The following is an 18,213-nucleotide window of genomic DNA, read 5'->3' as shown; positions in this document are numbered from 1 at the left end:
CCAAAATAAAATTGAGGCTAAAATTGAAAATAGTAATAAAGAGTTGGAGAATAAAATTGAGGTTAGTAATAAAGGGTTGGAAAATAAAATTGAGGTTAGTAATAAAGGGTTGGAAAATAAAATTGAGGATAGTAATAAAGAACTAAAAGAAGAACTGCAATCAAAATGGAATAGTTTGAATTATAAGATAGATGCTATTCATCATGACATTCAAGTAAAAGTAGGGCAACAGTTAACTAAAATGCATAGTACTTTCAAATGTGAAATAGATCAAATTCAAAAAAATTATCAAGAGGCAGATGAACTTTTGGAAGTGAGGTTGTCCGAAAGATTGAGCAACGAGTCCAAACTTTGCTCTGACAAAGTTAAAGAGGTACAAATTAAAGTAGATACTTGTCAGAAAAACATTGAGAAAGTAAAAGAAACCTGTACCGAAATTCGTGGTGCAGTGGAACAAAGATGTTCTGCCAGGATAGAAGCAGTAGAGTCACAAGTAGAGGAATTAAATACTAACATTGCTTACCTAGAAAATAGAGTAACCTCTGTTAATTCTAGTCATTCTACTATACAGCATGTGACTTCAGTTGACGCCGCTTTTATAGGGTGTCGACAGTTTTTGCGCTTTGATCCTGATAAGTACATTCACCCTCTTGAATTTTGGAATGACTTTGAGGATGTTCTCCCCAACACTTGGTCAGAAAGAGAAAAAATTTCATTTATAAGAAGTCATTTGTCAGGTGATGCTTTGCGATGGTCAGCGGATGTAATGATCAAATGTAAAACTTTATCTGAATTTAAGTCTGCATTTCTCAACGAATACTGGTCACATAACAAACAAAATGATGTGTTAAGGGAATTCTGGAGTGGTAAGAAGTTTTTCCCAGGGCGTGAATCAGTAAAGGATTTCGCTAGGAAGTGGGTTTCAAGACTGTCACATTTGACAGAAAAGATGAAGCCAGATATGATCATTATGGGTTTAGAAGGTAAGCTGCCGTGGTACTGGCAGAAGAGGATCATTTCCGCCCCTAGAGATAATATAGACAAATTTATTGAATATCTGGAAAGAGTGGAAAGAGTAGCTGCTGCTGAGGAGCAGGTGCAGCAGAATAACAAATCTTCTAACAATCACGTACAAAATAATGGAAACGTGAACGTTAGAAATATGGAAGTTAGGCACACCAGAACAAACTATCGAAACCAAAGCCGTGGCAGAGGAAGAGGGGGTAGATACTCACCACGCTTTCGTAACAACTACTATGACGAAAGTGGAGAAGTAAATACTATGCCATTAAGACAAGAAGGGAGTCATGATGCTACTATATCTAGTGGTGTCACAGATGAACACAACAGGCCGCGTGTGGGAAACTAAATCCCGTCTATGAGGAAACTGGCGCTCACCAGGCGGTAACAGTAACACAGCCAGTAACGGAAACACAGACAATCAGCCAACATACACAGACAGACAACATGGATGACGAAATAAATACAGATAATACCAGTGATGTGTTAAGCCACTCTCACAAAATAGTGGATAGTATTTTGGATACACTAGAAAAATGGGTCAAGGAAGAACAGGAACTCAAGGTAGATAATGGGGAAGAAATAGATAATGGGTTTGAGTCTGATGGGAATAATGATGAAGTAAAAGCTTACATCTTCGATGAAAATGGCAATCTAAAAGCTGAAGTAGAAGTAGCAGAAGTAGAATCAGTACTGCAAAACTTTAGAGAGGAGGAAATGATGAATGAAGGGGGTAGAAATAGTAACGAGGTGAAAGAATCTAGTAGCTGTGTAAACGTGCCACAAATGGTTGAAGGTGACGACATTCTTATGAACAGCAATATTGCGCAGGGACGCAGTTGCTCAGAGGTAGAGGATAGTTTGGCTGATGTGCAGCAAACAAAAGTAGAAAAAGTCGTCAGATGCTTCGATTTAAAGTTAGTGGACAGATTAGAGAAAGCAGCTAAGATTATAGAGCATGATGAGCCCCAGGATGTAAATGTAAATGTAATTGCAACTGATCAGAATTACTTTAGCTGGAAGAACATAGAACGAGATTTATTAGACGAGGTGTGTGAGCAACCTGTTCAATGTAAAATAACTCACCCTGTTATCAAAGTAAACATATCAGGAGTCACTGTGCGTTGTCTGCTTGACAGTGGCAGTGAAGCAAGTGCTTTATCACAAACATTTTTTGACACCATACCCAATAAAGAGAAGTTAACAGTTATGAAAGTAAGTGGCTTAAAGATTATAGGTGCTACTGGAAAAGTCTCTAGACCAGTTCAACACGAAGCTTTGATACCCATTGGTATAAATGACGTAGTAATAGATCATCCTTGTTTGATTGTGCTAGGCTTAAGTGTTGATATGTTGATTGGTACTGATTTCTTATCAAAGTACCAGGGAAAGATCAATTTTGATCAGAACAACTTAATTTTAACTTTACCTGACTCTAAAGTGATAAGAGAGTCTTTTATAGGAAGTCATATAGGCGGTAGTAATGAAACTTGGGAACTGCCTATTAGAGTAATAAAGAATAAAGGATACTTGCAGGAAAATTTGGTTTTCAGTGAGAATGAGGAAAGTGCTAAGGTTGAAGAGAGACACGTCCTAAAGGAAATAGAGGAAAAGGTACAATCAACAAAGCAAATTGCTGACGAACAAAGATCAGAGTTAAAGAGTGTGTTAACTAAGCATAGTAATGTATTCTCAAACGCACCTGGTGAAGTTAAAGGTTATGAATGCCATTTGAATATCAAGCCTGGGAAGGTATTTTTTAAGAAGCCTTATCCAATACATGTTGCAAGAAAACAAGCAGTGCGAAATGAAATTAAACGTATGTTGGCATGGGGTGTCATAGAGCAAGCAATTAGTGAATACAATAGTCCTCTTGTTGTAGTGCCTAAGCGTGATGGAAGTGTTAGATTAGTATTGGATGCACGCTGGTTAAATGAAATTGTCATCAGAGAAAGTGATCGTCCTCAAAATATGGATGAGTTAATTCAAAAGTTCCGAGGGGTTAAGTACTTTACTTCCATGGACATAACATGTGGTTACTGGAATTTGCCGCTGGCTAAGGAATCACGTAAGTATACAGCATTTTTGTATGAAGGAGTATGCTACCAGTATAAAGTAGTTCCGTTCGGATTGAATATTTCAGTGTGTGCCTTTGTAAGAGTTATGGCTCATGTATTAGGACAGGAATTATTAGATCAAGTAACCATTTACGTAGACGATATTCTGTTGGCAACTCCCACATGGGAAGAACATATCAGTCTGTTGGACAGGGTACTAGAAGCTCTTGAAAATGGAGGTATGAAATTAAAGTTAGAAAAGACTGAATGTGTAAAGGACAGAATAAAATTCCTGGGCCATGAAATTAGCAGAGAGGGTATATTACCTGATCCATCCAAATTATCATGTATTGAAAAGTTTGAAGCGCCCCGAAATAAAAAGCAACTCAGGTCAATGTTCGGTTTGTTTGGATTCTACCGACGTTTTGTTAAAGATCATTTATTTAATGATCCATGTTTACTCAACCTGCTAAAAAAGAATACCCCATGGGTTTGGACTCCAGAATGCCAGTCTGCTTTTGAGGGATTAAAAGATTGTTTGATTAATAGTCCGCTCTTGCACCATCCCGATTTTACAAGACCCTTTTGCATGTCAGTGGATGCAAGTGGTTATGGGATTGCTGTAGAATTGTTTCAGCTAGAAACAGAAGGCGACCAGGAGGTTCATAAAACTATTGCTTTTGCAAGTCGTTCATTACAATCTGCTGAGCGAAATTATGCTATCTCAGAATTAGAGGCACTAGCCATAGTATTTGGTATGCAGAAGTTTGAGCACTATTTGTTAGGACAGAAGGTAATTATCTATAGTGATCACAAAGCACTTACATTTTTGAAGACTTGTAAACTAAGGCATCCAAGGTTGACAAGGTGGGCCATGTACCTTCAGCAGTTTGATCTTGAAATTAATTATATACAGGGAAAGAGCAATTTGGTAGCAGATGGGCTATCAAGAAGTGCTGAATTATGGAATGAATCAGAACTTCCTTTGGCAGAAAGGAATGAGGTAAGTATGTTGACAGTACATGAGCTCAGAGAGGAGAGTGCCTTAAAGAAAGTATTTAAGAATTTAAGACGAGAACAGAATGAGGATGATCAATTGAAGCTAGTTAAAAGCTATTTAGGGGACCCTAATTATCCAAAGGTAGCACAATATTACTGTCTACACAAAGGAATTTTGTTCCGTAGGAGGAAGGTAACTTTAGCAGAATGGAAAGTGTGTTTTCCTTCACAACACGTAGATCTGCTAATAGATTATGTACATCTAAGGTATGGTCATTATGGTACAAAAAAGTGCATTGCTAAACTAAATGAGAAAGTCATCTTTGATAACATGCATCGTAGAGTTGCAGAAAGGTTAGCATCCTGTGTTATTTGTCAAAAGGTAAGAGCAGTAAATAAAATAGTGCAAGGGGATATGCATCACGTAGACCCAAGTGAACCCTTAGAGTTATGTGCAGTTGATCTTTTTGGACCTCTCCCGACATCTAAAGGAGGATGTACGCATGTTTTTGTGGTGATTGATGGGTTTAGTAAATATGTTAAACTGTATCCGATTAAGAGAGCCAATGCCAAAACACTTGTAGATAAATTGGAGAAAGATTATTTTGTGAAAATTGGCAAGCCAAAGAACATATTGTCAGATAATGGTCCTCAATTTGTATCAGAAAAATTTAAGTTGTGTCTTGAAAGGAGCGGAACTCGGCATATAAGGATTTCAGCATACTTTCCGCAAGGAAATATGAGTGAAAGGGTTATGCGAGAACTGAATAGACTATGTAGAACCTACTGTGCTAGGAAGCATTCAACATGGGCTGATCATATTAAGTATTTTGAAGAGATAATTAATAATCTGAAACACGATGCCACAGGTTTTGCTCCATGTGAGCTGATGTTCAATCAGGAACCACATAATATCATTCCGAGTATGATTGACTTTCCAGTTCTAAGTCAGAGTACATTGGATGAGAAGAAAGCACAGGCCAGGGCAAATATACGCAAAAGAGCTTTAGATAGGAAAAAGAGGCATGATGCAAGGGCTTCCCCCACTAGTTTTAAAATTGGTGAGCTAGTGCTGGTCAAAACAAAAGAAAAATCAAAGAAAATTTCTGCAGAAACTAAAAAGTTTATGCATGTATATCATGGACCATTTAGAATAGTAAGTAAACCTCATGCAAATGCCTATCGTTTGGAATATCCAAAGAGTAAGAGAGAACTAGGTCTAAGAAATATTGTGGATCTAAAGGAATTTAAAATTAACAGTAATTAATTACTGTAGGGAGTCTGCCACTCTTTGGCGGATACACGGTTTGGCGTACCGTGCAGTCCCAGCTGGGTGAAACTTTATTTCCTTTTCAAGTTTCATTCCCTTCTTCTGGTCTATCATAACAGGTAAGAATCACATATGTCTTCATGTTGTATATATGCTATTAGGTTTTAAGTATTCTTAGTAAGGATCTACCTAGTGAATGGCAAAACAAAAGTCTGAGTACCAATAAGAGGCAAACATGGCTAAAATAAATAAATTAAAATATTTCATGTAATTGTAAAGGGTTAGAAACTACAACTAAGAGAGACACGTTGCAGTATACGAAGTACGGTATGAATATGAATAATCCATGAGATTATGCAAAAGGTAGTATGTTGCTAGAAATAAGGTTGTCTGAAGGAAAACAGCGTAAGAAGGTAATGCTCATAGAGGCAAGCAATGGCGTTTTAGAATTAAATAAATGGAGATGTGTGGAAGTGGTGTGAGGATCGCACCAAATATATAGAAACAGGACGTCAATAGGCTGACAAAAGGAAAAGGGAGAAAGAAGTGGAGAAATGAAGTATTTTGAATCTGGAAGAAAAGGGAGAAAATGAATAAGGTGAAGAAGTGAAGTAAGTAAATTGAAGTAAATGATGTAGGATTAAAGAATAATTCCCTCACGTCTCGTGAAATGGTGAAAAACGCTAAATCTTGCTTGAGGCAAATAAATAGTTAAACAGACAACAGAAACACACAAATATTGGAAAATGCAGAAATTTGGAATCGGTATACTGAAAATAACTAATTTCTTTAGTAATTCATACAATAAAGCAAAGTGCTGGTCAGCAAATGACTTCTTTGATGAACTAATCCATACGATAATTAAGCCAGAGTACATTAAAACTAAAAGGTTACTCAATTTTCTAAGTTGAAGCAAGATCTTAATATATTAATTTGCTAAAAGAATTTTCACTATTTAGGAACCTAAAAGATTATTTATGAAAGAAGAAAGTAGGAGCTATTGTATCAGATACGACTTAGTGCTAAATGTCTTTCTGACAACTTCACAATTAGTAAAATAATGCCAGAATATAAACTATAAAATGTACTTTGTCCTACCTTAGATATAAGTTGAAAACAGAAACTTAGACTGTATTGTCTGTTTCTCAGGGACATGCAGGCTGCATGAATGACTGACAACAAGCGGTAGGGAGATTGGAAGTAGAGACGCAAACCACAGTGAATACAATTTCCTCCCACAATTTTGTCAATCAGTGAAATTAAATGAGTGTTACAATAGGACACCCACCACAGTGCCGAGTATTATAGTAAAAGAAAAATGTGAGTGCGTTGCAGTGATAAAAGTCGTGTGTATTTTCTTTTTCAGGAAGAGACTGATTTTAAAGAAAAAAAAATAACTATTTTGTAACCATTGAAAAATTTATATTTCCATGTAAATGTATGTAAATAATTTGTGAATGTCTTCTGTACTAGGTTTTCTATGTGTATATGAGTATGGTTATTTTGTGTATGTAGTAATAAGGAATTTCCTAAGAAGAAGCAACTTAAGTTGAAAGAGGTATACTAAAGTAATCCATCGCTTGTTTGTTCTTTTAGAAATTTAATTTTGTTCAAAAATAGATTTTCACGAAAATTAAAAAGGGGGTGATGAAGCAAAGCAAGCGCTGTATCATGTATAAGATACTGAGGCGAGCGAGTGCACGGGACTTACCCTAGTTCACTGCTAGTAGCGTCACGTCATCGTAACGCGCCTGCATATAGTATTGCACCACATTTAACATAAAAGTAAAAATTAAGATTTGTGTGTAAAACTTTGTTAAAGTATAGTTCTATGTAATAATGTTTCAGGTAACAAATCTTAATGTTATAAAATTAGTAGTTTACGTAAAATTCACGTTTTGAAAGAAAAATAGGAGGCGCTAAATAATGACGCTAGGAAGCCAAAATTTGGTGAGAAGGTGCAGTAAGAAGTCATTAATGAGTGGTGCTGGTTTCCAAAACCATAAAACTAAAATTGACTCCAGAATCCGCGTTTTTCGGAAAAATCAGAGGCGCGAAATAATAGAGCTACAATATTGAAAATTGGTAGGATGCTTCAGTTCACCCTAATAATAATAATGGAAATACCACAATCAGTTACCTCTTCTAGTTTTTTAGTAATTTAGTAAAAACTATTTTTGTGAGTAAAATGTACATAAGCATTATAGATTAAGTACTTTAAATTTTAATGATAAAACAAATTCTTTAAGACCAATGATCATATAGGACAATTAACAAAGCTACACCAAGTTTTAGTCTTGTAGCATAATTAACAGCTGATACAAGTCTTGATAAAGCTATGGTTCAGAGGTAACAATCTACCGTTAGTTCCATTGTAAAAATTCTAGAGAGTAAAGTTTTAATTTTAGCGGGCTGAGATTTTCTACGTGCTTCTGTACTGCTCAGATGTATGTATACAAAAATTGAGAAGTTTGTAAAGCTATTATTAAATGTGATATTTAAGATTATGTGCCTGAGATAGCGATCATTTGGACGCTGCAGGCATCTGCATAGGAATGGAAAGAACAGATGCTCTCTTGGCGGTACGCGCCGGAGCTATATAAAAAGAGCGGCAGAGGCAGTAGTAAGCTCACTCCGCATTAGACCAACGCCTAGTCCACGCGAGCTTAACGCCCGATCGCGCCTCGCCTCGGGTGACGTCATAGCGGGCTGTAACATGCGCGTACTTAGCAATGTAAACGGACATTGAAAATCGCGAGGACTGTACACCGTCCTGGATCGTTTAGACTTCGGTAACAAACTGTTATTGTGCCGTCCGTGTGAAGTATAATTCCGCGTGGCAAGTGGTGACTAACTCCACTTTTAAGGCGAGCATTAATCTTTTTTTTTTTTAACATTATTGCGAACTATTAATAGAGCACCGTTAGTTAGAGTAATGAACTATTCGGGAGGAACTTGCTGTAGAAGTCGCCTCTGAACTATTAAACGATTGGCTGAATTAACAATATTTAATGTCTTTAGCATTTTCAGAAGTTTCGAGTAATTTGTGTGAGCCTTTAAGATAATAAAATCTTGTTTGGAACTTTAAATTTTATTGAAGCAGCCCTAATCCCGTGAAGAACTATGGATATTTTTCGTTTAGCTGGGCTGTACAGGAATGTGGCCGTGCAGACTGGGAACTGAGGTCAGTAAGTTTCCCTTCGCTTTCTGACTGGCCACCAAATTAGTTGCCAGGCTCGCGTGATTTAAGGTGGCAATGTTCAACTTTCATTCAACATTAAACAACGACTTCTTCGCCGTCCCACATATGTTGCATCGGCAATAGTCTGTTACGTGAAATGAACATTCAAACAACATCATTCGACGACTTCTTCGCCGCCCCACACTCCCTCCATCCCCGTTCGGAGATGGAGATTCGAGTCCTCCCTCGGGAATGGGTGAGTATGTCGTCCTTAGCGTAAGTTAGTTTAAGTTAGATTAAATAGTGCGTGATGACCTTAGCAGAGTGGTCCCCACCATTGCTGGGTATGTAAATAATTAAGGTAACAATACTGTGAGGCAGGTAGAACGTCCAGCAAACTGCATCAGTGTTGCTCCGTGTTTGCTGCTGCTACCAGGAATGTATATCAAGGTCATGCACAGCGCAAGTATGTTGAGTGATTATTGTACAGGACGCGAAGATGCCGCGTACTTTTATGAGGCGGTACTGTCAGCAGCTTACAGAGTTTCTAAGTATTGTGGGTCTGCATTTGACCGAGCGATCAAATCGTGCAGTATCTAGATTTGTGGGGGATTTGGATGTGACAGTGACGTCCAGTCGTTGTACTGTTGGACTGCTTAGAAACGTGAGGGCATCAAGGCTCCGGTCGACCGTATGTGACCACTACAAAGGTAGACAACAGTTTTGTGCATTGTAGCCCCTTCACATCTACGACTGCCGTCTGACAACATGCAATGCACTCCCTGCAACTTTCTGTGTCATCTCGTACCACTGGTCGCAGACTAGCAACAGCCACGTTAGGGGAATTACCGTCCCATGCGTAGGCTTCCGTTAACACCGCAAAACAAACATACTGCGTCCGGGGTGCTGGCGTGTCCGAGAAGCAGGGACTGTGAATTGCCCCCTGTGTTTATTGATTGTATAGCCACTGAATTGCTACTTATTTATTTAATGGGGTAATAATAATTATTAAAAGGTGGAAATTTTATTTAAGCATTGATTTTACTCTTTCGATTGTTGCGAGTCAGCGATAGTGCAATGCTGCTCCCTTTGGAGAATACACATTTTATTAGAATTATTTGGTCCACGAAACACTTTTGCGATCACCGTTGCGATTTAGACGGTATTCGCGTAATTGTACTGATTAAAAGTTATCGTTTCCGAAAGACGCAGGATCGATTAAAGCTGTGTGTACCTTTGCACGTAAAATGAAAATATTCATAACACGTCGCGTAACAAAAAGAAACATCCGAATCACAACCGTGATCAAACGAAGAAAATATATATTAACATACATGTTCTTCGCTGTCATTCAGGACAGTCTCAGATTAGACCTTGCAATTTTTTAGTTATAGGAAATCACAAGACGTTGAAGTTAGGAGATATTTGTTTTGAATAACTTGTATTTACCTTCTCTCTCTCTCTCCTTTTTACAGCCTTTATACCTTCACATCGATTAAGAACCTTTTTTTTCTCTACCGACCAGTACGATTACAAAACTCAGACTCAACAAAATGTCTTACATCGAATTATTACGTGCTTAACCCTTAACAATCACATATAGTTTCGTAGTACAAACAATGCTAATTATTCCGTGCACTAGAAAGTCTTTTATACACTAAGCATAAAAATGAAAATAATAATATTATAATTACATTTTTAATATCATGAATACTTCATTAAACCATGAAAATAAGGTTTGACATCGTCGTAATATTAATTTTCATCGTTGTAGCACTACAACTACTAATGAATGGCGCCACTGTGTGTTCAGTGACTAATAGCGGTTCTGCACTATTCTGGGTGACCATCTTCGGCGAATATGGCGGCAACGTTAGGAGATGTCCCATTCTTCTAGTGTATTGCACAGGTACAGCCGTGTTACCCGTGGCGTCATGGTGTGGTGATCTGTCGGGTATGACTTTCAGGACACGGATGGGAGTGACTGAGGAACTCTGACGGCACAACATTTCGTCGCGGATATCGTATGTCGTCATGTGTTACACCTCTTACGGCAGTATAGTGATGTCGTTTTTCAGCAGGACAATGCTCGTTATCACACTGCACGTGTCTCTACGAACTGACTGCATGATGTTAAAGTACTTCCGTGCCAGCAAGATCCCCAGATCTACCCCCACATGTATTAGGCCAGCTCGGACGTCAACTCTTCCCGGTCAAGGACCAACTGCAACAGTAGCGACTGCAAACAAGCACAGATATCGCTTCGTCATCTCCCCCCCCCCCCCCTTGCAGAGGAGCTAATCTCAAAAGTTTGTTTATATATTGTCACGGCTAGTTAAGAACCATTCCCTGCCATGTGGGTCGGGCATAAAACATCACTGAATCTAGTCGTCTGAACTAGCAGTTGAAAAGTGATCGCGTTTTTCCAGAAATATTTCGTACACTTTCAACCACGACGGATCCAAAGACTTTTTTTTTACAAATTTGTTTCCCTGAGTAATTTGACTTGGTTTTTTTAGCAATCTGTACGCATTCATTGAATCCTATTAAATCTGTTTGTAAGAAGGTTTATCAGCTTCCTTCAATAACCCATCAACGTCGCCCGTTATTATTGTCTATGCACTAGCTGATTATGAAATTTAGTAAACAATGGAACGTCTCGTATATTTCTGTTTTATTGACACAATTAAGTTCTTGAATTAATGAGAGACGGCACCAGGGGGATCAATGAAAGAAGAGTTGATCCTAGTTTGAAACGTTTCTGTATGATAACAGTCAGTCAGTACTAGTATACCTATCACCAAAGATATGCTTTCCCGTGAAACTGTCCTTTGCCGTCAATGTCCGATAAATTATAAATATGTCTCTGGGCCTTACAGTGTCTAAGCTTCTTAATTCTCAAGACATAATGTTAGTTATGTGTTCCAATCCTTTCAATGTCTGTTCAGTACAAGTTTAATCTTTTAACGGGTACTATTTTTCACTTCCTATTTATTAGCGGAATCACCTCGAAAAACAAAATTGTTCATATGGCTCTTAGCACTGTTGGACTTAACATCGGAGGTCATCAGTCCCCTAGAACTTAGAACTACTTAAACCTAACTAACCCAAGGACATTACACACATCCATGCCCGAGGCAGGATTCGATCCTGCGACCGTAGCAGTATCACGGTTCCGGACTGAGCGCCTAGAACCGCTCGGCCACCGCGGCCGGCAATCAGCTTGACAACGAGCGGCAAAGATACTGATGCGATAAGGTCCAAAATATTTTCGGTCCCAATACTCTTTACTAATTCGCGGACAGCGAATAAAGTCCTTATTCTACATAAAAGTTTCCGTATTGTCCGATCGTAGTGTTTCGTTTAACATGTACAATCACTATTCACTTTAACATCAGTATTCGTACACCCAATTACATCTAATTGACTCCGTCTCTGAATTTATCCCAAAATAATCTATTCTCCACCGCTCCTATGTCTGGTCCAGTTCTAAGAAAGCAATTTAATTAGGCTTCTAATCCCAAAATTCCAACTACCACGGGAGAACTGCGAACACACTCGACACCACTGAAAACAAAACCTCAAGAGACCTAACAATGCTGCGCATTGGTTTATATATTACATTCAAAACAAAACGCAGCTTTGTTATGTCTTCATCCACATCTGCATCTACATCTACATCCATACTCCGCAAGCCACCTGACGGTGTGTGGCGGAGGGTACTTTGAGTACCTCTATCGGTTCTCTCTTCCTTGGATTCCCTTTTTACTACTTTGTGTTACTCTATTTCGAATATCTACTCTTTGTAAAATTTTAACTAACTATTACTCCGAAATACCAATACCGTTTTCTGGATCTTAGCTCATTTCGTATTACAGAATTTAATCTAATACTCTCTAAAGATAGGTTACATGGGCCATCTTGCTCAGGAGAGGCTACAAGTGTATTTATGACACCCTTCGAAACCGACTCAGTGCAAGTATCCAGGACATAGGGCGTACAGCGTCATGCAACTATTTGGACTGAATACTGCTAACCCGTGAAGTTTTGTTTCGTTTCGTCCTCCTCTTCTGGGTGCTTCACTATTTCTGTCAGGCTGTGTATATTGTAAATAGTGACGGTCCTATTACACTTCCTTGGAGTGCCCGCCTGATTAGCTGCCGGCATGGTAGCTCAGAGTGTTTGGTCAGAGGATTAGCTACCCTCTGTAATAAAAAAAGCTGAGTGGACAAGTCAAAAGTGAATTTGAATGGGTGTCATGGGACGTCTGCCGCGAACGAACGCAACGAACAATAACGAACGATGAGATAAAAAAAAGAGCTGAGTGGTAACATGTTTGCCTACCATGCAGCGGGCCCGGGTTTGATTCCCGGCAGGGTTGGAGATTTCCTCCGCTCGTGGACTGGGTTTTGTGTTGTCCTCATCACCAGCGACGCGCAAATCGCCCAGAGTGGCGTCACGTGAAATACGAGCTCTTGATATTCATGCAAGTGGTTCTCTTTTCTCCAAAGGTCTCTTTAATTTTCCTGTAGGCAGTATCTATCTTACACCTTGTGAGATAAGCCTCCACATCCTTACATTTGTCCGCTAGCCATCCCTGCTTAGCCATTTTGCACTTCCTGTCGATATCATTTCTGAGACGTTTGTATCCCTTTTTGCCTGCTTCATTTACTGCATTTTTATATTTTCTCCTTTCATCAATTAAATTCAATATATCTTCTGTTACCCAAGGGTTTCTACTAGCTCTCGTCTTTTTACCTATTTGATCCCCCGCTGCCTTCACTATTTCATCCCTCAAAGCTACCAATTGCTCTTCTACTGTATTTATTTCCCCCATTCCTGTAAATTGTTCCCTTATGCTCTCCCTGAAACCATGTACAATCTCTGTTTCTTTCAGTTTATCCAGGTCTCATCTCCTTAAATTCCCACCTTTTTGCAGTTTCTTCAGTTTTAATCTACAGTTCATAACCAATAGATTGTGCTCAGAGTTGGTATCTTCATCAAAATAAGTAAGAGTTACCTACAAAAAAATTTCAAAAAATAAAAAAATGTAAGGTGAGAGTGTCGATATGAACTCTGTAAGTTATCTACATGCGCCTCATAGAGAGAGCAAATTGTCTTACTGTTAAACAATCTTTGGTCTTGTTGTGGCACAGTCTTTGCCTCTGCGCAGTCTGATTCGTTCTTCGTTGAAGTGTGGTAGTTGATAGACGTATTCAGTAGCGCTGTATTGACATGTGATCGTGTGTATCAGACGAAGGAAGATTTCTGACAAAGGACAGTAACGATGAATATGATGTATATATTAGAAGAGTAAAAGAATATGAATTTTAAATAATTTTATTATTTTTTCAACAGAAGAAGTTTAACATAAGACTGCAGGACTGCGCAGCAACTTTGTCACAATTATTATTGTCAGCCAGTTAACTTAAAAGAGCTGAGAGAAAGCCCACCCCACTCCCCTCAGTCATGCAATAAGATATGAACTGATTAAGCTGTTTGTTTTTTATATAAATTCTCTATTAACATTGTATACTCTTTTCAAATCATTGTTCACTTTGTTAAGCATAGTATTGTTCAGACTAATGTTATTTGTCAAGATCACGCGGAATTTTACTCTGTCTTTTGAACACATACTTCATTCCAAAATCGTTGTCTTGAAATATCATTTCATAAGAATAGTTGCTCTCCCCATCCCACTATTTAAACAAGGTTTATCATTACGCATTACCACATGGTATGCAACGGTATCAATACTGTTTGGAAATTTTATTTAAAAAATAGAAATCTAGTTTAGCCGCCTTCTACTTGCTGCTACTGTTGAGCTTTCGAGAAATCTGGAACAATGTTGTTAAGACACGAGGCAAGTGAAAATTTTTATTAGGGCCAGATAATTGTTTAACTTCAGTTGCCCATTTAATACAAAGACATGTTGTATTCAGACCAGTTAGAGTTCCGTTCAAATTAGATTCTGTTTAGTCAAAAGGTTTGCATGCGATTTTAAGTTGGATAAAAGTTTGTGGGTACATAGTTTTGGTAATACGTAGCTTTTTTTTAAAAAAAATTACAGTTTACTATGGCTTATCCTGACGAAGAAATCCTTAGTCGGTATTGAAATCGGATCAGTGCAATTAAATTTGTGCTACAGGTTGACTGTTTCTGTTCTACATTAAAACTTAAATACGGTTGCTGGACGTCATCCATATACAAGATCTGTCGATTTTGTTCCTGAACCTTACAAGTGACAGAGACTAGCGGCACTGAACCAGGTCAGCACTTTCGTCGCGCGTTTGTTCGCATGAAGAACAAGAGTAACGATCCAAGTAATAAATTTTCTGCGTGCACTGGAAAAGAACTGCCGTCCACATACGCTCCGCTGAGTGCTACGAGAAGCATCTAAAATTAACGGGACTTCCCCGTAATCCACCGCAGTGGTTCTCTACAGACGGCAGGCAGACTGCGAAAGTTGGCCATTAGCAGAGTTTCCAGCTGCGTCAGCGTTCACATTCCCTTCATTCGTGTGTGTATGTGTGTGTGTGTGTGTGTGTCTCTCTCTCTCTCTCTCTCTCTCTCTATCTCTCTCTCTCTCTCTCTGTCTCTCTCTCTCTGTGTGTGTGTGTGTGTGTGTGTGTGTGTGTGTGTGTGTGTGTGTGTGTGTGTGTATGTATGTATGTATGTATTGGTTACACCTTTATTACATTGGACATTAAGGCATGTCCTAGGCCCGACTATAAAATTTTTATTACAATATGTCACTCTGTAACATCGTGCCTGAACTTTTGATTTAATCTGGTGACAGCAGAATGGTGTAAAGACTACACCAAGCTCTTTACATAAAAGTAATAAGAACATTTTAGGTACTACGTATTTCGCTTTCGACAGTCTTATGATCTGTTTTCCACCACTATTATAACTTTGGTCACAAGTTATTATTGTTTATCGCAAAGACCACAAACTACAAAAACTGAGGTAGTAATCATACATGTTCTGTAAAAACATTTGATTATGACCTGTGATCATCATCACATCTTCACTTCAAGTATTAGGCCACTGTTTTTAACGGTACCCTTCGCTTGCAGTCTCTCTTGAATTCTTCTTCATACCGGCTTAAATATTCTGACCTGGTGAGGTGATCTTTCTCCACTCATTCTATCGAGATGTTCTATCGAGTTTCTTCTATTTTCTTGCATTTTAAGGATGTTAAATATATTCACCTCTTCCCCGATTCCCGAATTAAGTCATTCACAATTTACTTCCGGAAGTAACCAAGAGAACTGCCATTGTCTTATAAAATTTCAGTCTTGTTTCTTTCTTCGTTTTATTTTTTAAACATTTGTTTATTGTTCCACACATATTCCCAAACTTCGCTAATTTCTTCTCTATGTCTTCATCATAATACAATGGTCGACCTGTTCTATTGTTCTTTTTTTGATCACAATTTTTGTCCATACATGATATTTCCCTTTTAAAGTCATTTATTTTGTCTTCTTTTCTAAAATCGTCAAACGGCGCTCACTAAAAAACCTCACCTAATAAATGTATTCCCCTTTGTAGCTCATCTTAATTATCCTCCAGCAGTCGACGTCATCTGCATAAAAAGGCAATTCAAGCAGATATTACTCTTAATCTTAATCCCCTGTCAAAGCCTTCCATTTCCGAACTGCGTCATATAATAAAAATTAAAAAGTGTGAGTGAAATGCTTCACCCTTGTCTTACTCCTTTGTTTCTGGCTACAGGCTGTGTTTGGATGCTCTTATATCTAAAATCACAGTCGTATGTTTGCGCAAACCTTTTAAACCGTTTATTGGGTCTTCTCCTCACAATTATCCATAGTTTCTCTCTATCAACATTATAAAATGCCTTAATAAAATCAGTGGAAGCTAAATGGGTTTCACTATTATAGTAGTCTCACTCTTTTTCGATTATTTGTTTTATTATAAATACTGCATCTGATTATGAATATTGTATATGTTGCCAATCTGCCCCTCCGAAATCACATTTGTTCTTCGCCTAATAAACTCTCAACTCTTACCTTTAACCTCTTGTTCACTATACTTGCATAAACTTTGTGTCTGGCGTAAAGTAAGCTGATTTTTCTACAAGTCTCGCAGTTATTGCGATCTCCTTTTTTAAACAATGGTATCGCCTTTGCTTGTGACCATGTTTTTGGAATATCTCCCTTTCTTCAGCATATATTAAATGTAGTAGTCGCTTTTGCAGTAGGGTGCCTCCATATTTCAGCACTTCAGCGTTTATACCATCCATACCAGTAGCTTTGCTATATTTCGTGCAGTTGAGGGCTTCTCTTCATCATCCACACGTAAATTGTCTACACATCCTATTTTAGTTTCATCCTCTATATTCCCAGTGGACAATTTTCATATCACAGGTTCTTGTAATGCTCTATCAATGTTGCTTGTTGGATTTTATTTATCTGAGCAACATTTTCTGTTTGATTTAGCATTTTCATTGTTTATAAGCTATCATTTGCCTTCCGCGAATATGGTCTTCTATTACTTTTTAAACCTATCCTAGGGTTCTTGACAAGCTCGTTTCACTGCTCGATTTTCTTCATTTCTCTCTAGTTTGTAAATTTGTTGATCCTCCTCTATTGGTTCATTGACATGCATTCCCAGGCTTCTCTTATCTGACAAGAACTGGAGCGAAATCCATAGGGCGAACTCGAACTAATTTTAGTCACATGGTTTGCAATTATACGTGTACGAGAGCATGCTGAAAAGTAATGCCTGGGAACTTTCTTATTGCGTTCTTAACGTCAGTAAAGGTATTATGTCATGCATATTACTCGGTCAGCTTTCCCGCTTTGATGATGCAAGTTGAAACCGTTTGCCGCAAGAATGCTCTGAATTGTAGTGTGTAGCGTGGAAAACCATGACGTAATTGTGTTGATGCTGGAGAAACAGCGTACTGTAATCAAGTTTTTAACAGCAGAAAATTTCGTCCACTCATGGAGCACGGGGCCCTTCAGCAGGACAATGGCAGACCACATAGGTGCGCTGTGACATCTGCAAGAATCCGTCTCCTTGCGTTCACTGTCATAGATCAGCCTCCATATAGTCCCGACTTGGCCGCATACGACCTTCATCTGTTCCCAAGACTTAAAGACTTCACTTTGATAGTGATGAAGGGGTGTAAGCAGATGGGAGGTTGTGGCTCCGTCAACAAAGTCAGACATTCTATCGTGATGTAGTGAAGAAAATGGTCTCTCCTTGGGAGGGAATGTATTCGTCACTATGTTGAGAAATAAATAAGTATATATGAAGAATAAGGATGTGGAATATTAACAACGCTTGTTATTAACGCTTTAAGAGTTTTCACATAAAAAATTCGAAGGCATTACTTTCCAGCACTCCCTCATAGTATAAAAGTTAAAGTATTATCTTTTACGTATCCACTGTACTACTAATTCAACATAAAACATGATTGCGAGTCCAAATTCGTTGACTTTTGTTGAAATTTTCGTACAATATTAATCAATATCTCTTAGCAGAGAAAACCATCATTGCTGAACATTAAGCAATATTTGAAAATATTTTAAACGATGGACGAGTTTTTTCAATTTGGTCCTTAATCAAGTAGCCCTGCCAGCAATACATTTCTTGCTATTATCTGGGCTCCAGACGTAATTCTTACAGGCTACCTCATATCATGGCGTTACCAACCT

At 38.3% G+C, this 18,213-nt stretch overlaps 1 protein-coding gene across 1 annotated transcript in view; it reads left to right on the top strand.

Annotated features, from left to right (window-relative positions):
* LOC126278901 (neural-cadherin-like) overlaps positions 1-18,213 on the top strand; it is a 794,973-nt gene that overhangs the window by 488,965 nt on the left and 287,795 nt on the right. The window lies entirely within an intron of this gene.

This window comes from Schistocerca gregaria, chromosome 6 (genome assembly GCF_023897955.1).
Source record: "Schistocerca gregaria isolate iqSchGreg1 chromosome 6, iqSchGreg1.2, whole genome shotgun sequence".
In the NCBI taxonomy this organism is placed as follows: Eukaryota; Metazoa; Arthropoda; class Insecta; order Orthoptera; family Acrididae; genus Schistocerca; species Schistocerca gregaria.
Note: the sequence above shows the minus strand (reverse complement) of the source record. Positions and strands in the feature narration are given on the sequence as shown.